Genomic DNA, 6,673 nt, shown 5'->3' on the forward strand with positions numbered 1-6,673 from the left:
GAACAAATAATCCAATCAAGAAACGGGCAGAAGACATGAACAGACATTTTTCCAAAGAAGACATCCAAATGGCCAACAGACACATGAAAAATTGTTCAACATCGCTCGGCATCAGGGAAATCCAAATCAAAACCTCAGTGAGATATCACCTCACACCAGTCAGAATGGCTAAAATTAACAAGTCAGGAAAGGACAGATGTTGCAGGGATGTGAAGAAAGGGGAACCGTCATACACTGTTGGTGGGAATGCAAGCTGGTGCAGCCACTCTGGAAAACAGTATGGAGGCTCCTCAAAAAGTTGAAAATTAGAACTACCATATGACCCAGCAATTGCACTACTGGGTATTTACCCCAAAGATACAAATGTAGTGATCCAAAGGGGTATGTGCACCCTGATGTTTATAGCAGCAATGTCCACAATAGCCAAACTATGGAAAGAGCCAAGGTGTCCATTGACAGATGAATGGATAAAGAAGAGGTGGTATATATATATATATATAATGGAATATTATGCCACCATCAAAATGAATGAAATCTTGCCATTTGCAATGATGTGGATGGAACTGGAGGGTTCCATGCTGAGTGAAATAAGTCAATCAGAGAAAGATATGTATCATATGACCTCACTGATATGAGGAATTCTTAATCTTGGGAAACAAACTGAGGGTTGCTAGAGTTGTGGGGGGTGGGAGGGATGGGGTGGCTGGGTGATGGATACTGGGGAGGGTATGCGCTATAGTGAGTGCTGTGAATTGTATAAGACTGATGAATCACAGACCTGTACCTCTGAAACAAATAATACATTATACGTTAAAAAAAATAAGATGATAGTAGGAAGGGAAAAATGAAGGGGGGGAAATTGGAGGAGGAGATGAACCATGAGAGACTATGGAGTCTGAGAAACAAACTGAGGGTTCTAGAGGGGAGGGGGGTGGGGGGATGGGTTAGCCTGATGATGGATATTAAAGAGGGCATGTATTGAATGGAGCACTGGATGTTATATGCAAACAATGAATCATGGAATACTACATCAAAAACTAATGATGTGTGGTGATTAATGTAACATAATAAAATTTTAAAAAAGTAAAAACAGTTCCATTTATGATATTTAAAATATGATATACTCAGGTATAAGTTTAACAAAAGATGTGTAGGAATTGTACACTGAAAACTAGACGACATTGCAGAGAGAAATTGAAGAAATTTAAATACATGGAGAGAAATACCATGTTGATGGATTGGAAGACTCACTATTATTAAGATGCCGGTTATCTCCAAATTGTTCCTTAGTGTCTTTAGAAGAAAATAGGAGGATAGCTTGACAACACTGAGAACATCTTGGTGAAACAGTACAAAATGTTAATTTTATTAAATCTTGAGACTCAAGTATATATCTTTTTACTATTCTGTGTGACAAAATGGGAAGTATGCATAAGTCACTTGTGCTACAAACCAGACCATGATGGTTGTCTCAAGGAAAAGCATCTGTACAATTATTTTAGTTGTGAACTGAAGGAACTTCTTTTCTAAAAAAAATAGAACAGCACTTTTCTTGAAAGAATGCCTGGCAAACTATAGCTATTGAAACATATTTGGCAGACTTTTTCTTGAAACCAACTTAAATGAGCATGACAGAAAAAAACACCTGACATTATTTGTTGCCAGTGATAAAATTTTGATTGAGATTTGTGGTGATATTAATGGATGTGATTTTTTTAATATTTTGTAATTGTGTTAATATTCAGAGCATCTGTATAATATATAATAAATGTGTTAATATTTGGAGCATCAGGGAACCAATAGTTTTCAAATGACTAACGCATGGTATTTAAAAAATCATGCCTGGATGAAAGTTCCACTCAAAGTGCAATATAGACCAATGGATTTTAACAGAGTATGAAAAATTCATTTATATTGTTTCAGATCTGAAAATGTTCCTCCCTTTCCAATAATGTCTCTGTTTGAGGCAGGATATTCTTCATATACTTCAGTAAAAACAGATTCAGCTATCTTCATTAAGTCAGACATTAAAAAAGATTTGCAAAAATGCTTAACAATGCTACTCTTCTCATTTTTGTTTCAGAAAATATAATTATTTTAATAAAAATGCTACTATGTTAACACATGATTGTTATTTTTAGATGAATTGATAAACTTTTTTAAATTCTCAATTTTATTTTATTTATTTATTTATTTTTGAGAGAGAGAGCACAAGCAGGGGTGGCGGGGAAGACTCCCCACTGAGCAGGGAGCCTCACACAGGACTTGATCCCAGGACCCTGAGATCATGATCTGGGATGAAGGCAGATGCTTAACCGACTGAGCCACCCAGGTGCTCCTAAATTCTCAATTTTAATTTATAAAACAATAAATATCGGGGGGGCGGAGCAAGATGGCGGAGGAGTAGGAGACCTAGATTTAGTCTGGTCTCAGGAATTCAGCTGAATAGGGATCAAACCATTCTGAACACCTACGAACTCAACATGAGATCGAACAGGAGGAGAGTAGCAACAACTCTCTGAACAGAGAAGCGACCACTTACTGGAAGGTAGGGCGTGTGGAGAAGTGAATCCGAGGCGATATTCGGGAGGATAGATGGCGGGGGAGGGGCCTCCGCCGGCCGCTTCTGGCAAGTGATAGAGCCGCGGAGCACAAAATCGGACCTTTTAGAGGTTGGCTCAGCAGAGGGAAGTCGCTGCAGTGGCTACGCGGGGGGTGGAATCCTCCCGGGACAGTGTGGTCTCAGGACCCTTGGGGTCACAGAGAGACCGGGGGTGCCTGAGTGCGCCAGAGCTCCCAGGTATCAGAGCGGGGAAGCCGGCTGCAGAGACCGAGCAGAGTCGCGGGCTCTCAGCTCGGGGTTGCCATAAACTGTGATCTGCGGCCCAGTCGGGACATGGCTCCCCCAGCAGGGACCCAACAAGCAGCAGATCCGGGGAGACTCCCCTTCCTTCCCAGAGAGGAGCGGTGCGGGAACGCACTGCAGGGATCTGCTGGGTTTGGAGACTCCGTGCGGGGTCGGGTGCCAGAGATAGCAACGCTCGATCACAGGCCGGGTGAGCACGGAGTGCGGCCGGAGACTGGGGACACGGAAGTGACTGCTTTTCTCTGGGGGCACACTGAGGAGCGGGGCCCCGAGTTCTCAGCTCCTCCGGGCGGAGATTGGGAGGCCACCATTTCTGCCCTGGTCCTCCAAAGCTGTACCGAGAGATTGCAGGGAACAAAAGCTCCTGAGAGCAAACCGGAGCAGCTTCCTTAGCCCGGACGACAAGGGCGGGGCAATTCCGCCTCCGGCAAAGACATTTGGAAACCACAGCAACAGGCCCCTCCCCCAGAAGATCAGCACAAACAGCCAGCAAGCCAAGACCAAGTTGATCGATCAAGGAGAATGGGAGAACTCCAGTGCTAGGGGAATACTGCACATAGATTCAAGGCTTTTTTTTTTTTTTTACCATGATTCATTATTTCATCAAAGTTAATTTTTGTTGACTTTTTTTTATTTTTCTTTTTCCCTTTTTCAACCAACACCTTATCAATCCCTTTTTTAAAAAAAAAAAACATTTTTTATTTTTCATTTTTAGAGTCATATTTTATCCCTTCATAGTAGTTACCCTTATTTTTGGCATATATATATAAGTTGTTCTCTCTTTAAAATTTTGAGGTACAGTTTCTTCTAACAGATCAAAATATACCCTAAATCACTAGTGTATGGCTTTGTTCTAGTCTCCTGCCTGATCACATTCTCTCCCTTTTTCCTTTTTTTTTCTTTTTTTTCTTAAATCCTCTTTCTTTTTTCAAACAACTTATCTTACCAAGTCCTTTTATAAAATCTTTTATAATTTTCATCTTTACAGTCATCTTCCATCCCTTCATTGTATCAACCCTTATTTTGTACATATATGTCTTTCTTCCTTTAAAATTTTAGGAGGCACTTTTTTCTAACAGACCAAAATACGCCCAAAATCTAGTGTGTGGCACTGATCTATGCACTAGCCTGATCATATTTGATCATATTCTGCCTTTTTTGAATTGTTTTGTTTTTGTTTTTATCTTTTTTTCTTTTTTTTTTCTTTTTCTCTTTCTTTTTTCTTTCTTTCCCTTTCTTTTCCCCTGGTTTCAGGTCTTTTCTGATTTGTATACAGTATATTTGCTGGGGATGTTGTAAACCTGTTAGCATTTTGTTCTCTCATTCATCTATTCTCCTCTGGACAAAACGACAAGACGAAAGAAATCACCTCAGCAAAAAGAACAAGAGGTAGTACCGTCAGCCAGGGACCTACTCAATACGGACATTAGTACGATGTCAGACCTAGAGTTCAGAATCATGACTTTAAAGATACTAGCTGGGCTTGAAAAAAGCGTGGAAGTTATTAGAGAAACCCTTTCTGGAGAAATAAAAGAACTAAAATCTAACCAAATCGAAATCAAAAAGGCTATTGATGAGGTGCAATCAAAAATGGGGGCACTAAATGCTAGGATAAATGAGGCAGAAGAGAGAATCAGCGATATAGAAGACCAAATGATGGAAAATAAAGAGGCTGAGAAAAAGAGAGAGAAACAACTACAGGATCACGAGGGCAGAATTCGAGAGATAAGCGATACGATAAGACGAAACAACATTAGAATAATTGGGATCCCAGAAGAAGAAGAGAGAGAGAGAGGGGCAGAAGGTATATTGGAGCAAATTATAGCAGAGAACTTCCCTAATGTGAGGAAGGAAACAGGCATCAAAATCCAGGAGGCACAGAGAACCCCTCTCAAAATCAATAATAATAGGTCAACACCCCGACATCTAATAGTAAAACTTACGAGTCTCAGAGACAAAGAGAAAATCCTGAAAGCAGCTCGGGAGAAGAGATATGTAACCTACAATGGTAGAAACATTAGATTGGCAACAGACCTATCCACAGAGACCTGGCAGGCCAGAAAGGACTGGCAAGATATCTTCAGAGCACTAAACGAGAAAAATATGCAGCCAAGAATACTATATCCAGCTAGGCTATCATTGAAAATAGAAGGAGAGATCAAAAGCTTCCAGAACAAACAAAAACTAAAGGAATTTGCAAACACGAAACCAGCCCTCCAAGAAATATTGAGAGGGGTCCTCTAAGCAAAGAGAGAACCTAAAAGCAGCAAAGAGCAGAAACGAACACAGACAACAGACAGTTAACAGTCACCTTACAGGTAATACAATGGCACTAAATTCATACCTTTCAATAGTTACCCTGAATGTAAATGGGCTAAATGCCCCAATCAAAAGACACAGGCTATCAGATTGGATTAAAAAACAAGACCCATCAATATGCTGTCTGCAAGAGACTCATTTTACACCCAAAGACACCCCCAGATTGAAAGTGAGGGGGTGGAAAACCATTTACCATGCTAATGGACACCAAAAGAAAGCTGGGGTGGCCATCCTTATATCAGACAAACTAGATTTTAAAACAAAGACTGTAATAAGAGATGAGGAAGGACACTATATCCTACTTAAAGGGTCTATCCAACAAGAAGATCTAACAATTGTAAATATCTATGCCCCGAACATGGGAGCAGCCAATTATATAAGGCAATTAATAACAAAAGCAAAGAAACACATTGACAACAATACAATAATAGTGGGGGACTTTAACACCCCCCTGACTGAAATGGACAGATCATCTAAGCAAAAGATCAACAAGGAAATAAAGACTTTAAATGACACACTGGACCAAATGGACTTCACAGACATATTCAGAACATTCCATCCCAAAGCAACGGAATACACATTCTTCTCTAGTGCCCATGGAACATTCTCCAGAATTGATCACATCCTAGGTCACAAATCAGGTCTCAATCAGTACCAAAAGATTGGGATCATTCCCTGCATATTTTCAGACCACAATGCTTTGAAACTAGAACTCAACCACAAGAGGAAAGTCGGAAAGAACTCAAATACATGGAGGCTAAAGAGCATCCTACTAAAGAATGAATGGGTCAACCAAGAAGTTAAAGAAGAATTAAAAAAATTCATGGAAACCAATGAAAATGGAAACACAACTGTTCAAAATCTTTGGGATACAGCAAAGGCAGTCCTGAGAGGAAAGTATATAGCAATACAAGCCTTTCTCAAGAAACAAGAAAGGTCTCAAATACACAACCTAACCCTACACCTAAAGGAGCTGGAGAAAGAACAGCAAAGAAAGCCTAAACCCAGCAGGAGAAGAGAAATCATAAAGATCAGAGCAGAAATCAATGAACTAGAAACCAAAAGAACAGTAGAACAGATCAACGAAACTAGGAGCTGGTTCTTTGAAAGAATTAACAAGATTGATAAACCCCTGGCCAGACTGATCAAAAAGAAAAGAGAAATGACCCAAATCAACAAAATCATGAATGAAAGAGGAGAGATCACAAGCAACACCAAAGAAATACAAACAATTATAAGAACATATTATGAGCAACTCTATGCCAGCAAATTAGATAACCTGGAAGAAATGGGTGCATTCCTAGAGATGTATCAACTACCAAAATTGAACCAGGAAGAAATAGAAAACCTGAACAGACCTATAACCACTAAGGAAATTGAAACAGTCATCAAAAATCTCCCAAGAAACAAAAGCCCAGGGCCAGATGGCTTCCCAGGGGAATTCTATCAGACATTTCAAGAAGAATTAATACCTATTCTCCTGAAACT

Source organism: Eumetopias jubatus, unplaced genomic scaffold, assembly GCF_037043125.1.
Source record: "Eumetopias jubatus isolate StellerSeaLion01/CBP00866 unplaced genomic scaffold, mEumJub1_p1.0 scaffold_8, whole genome shotgun sequence".
Classification (NCBI taxonomy): domain Eukaryota; kingdom Metazoa; phylum Chordata; class Mammalia; order Carnivora; family Otariidae; genus Eumetopias; species Eumetopias jubatus.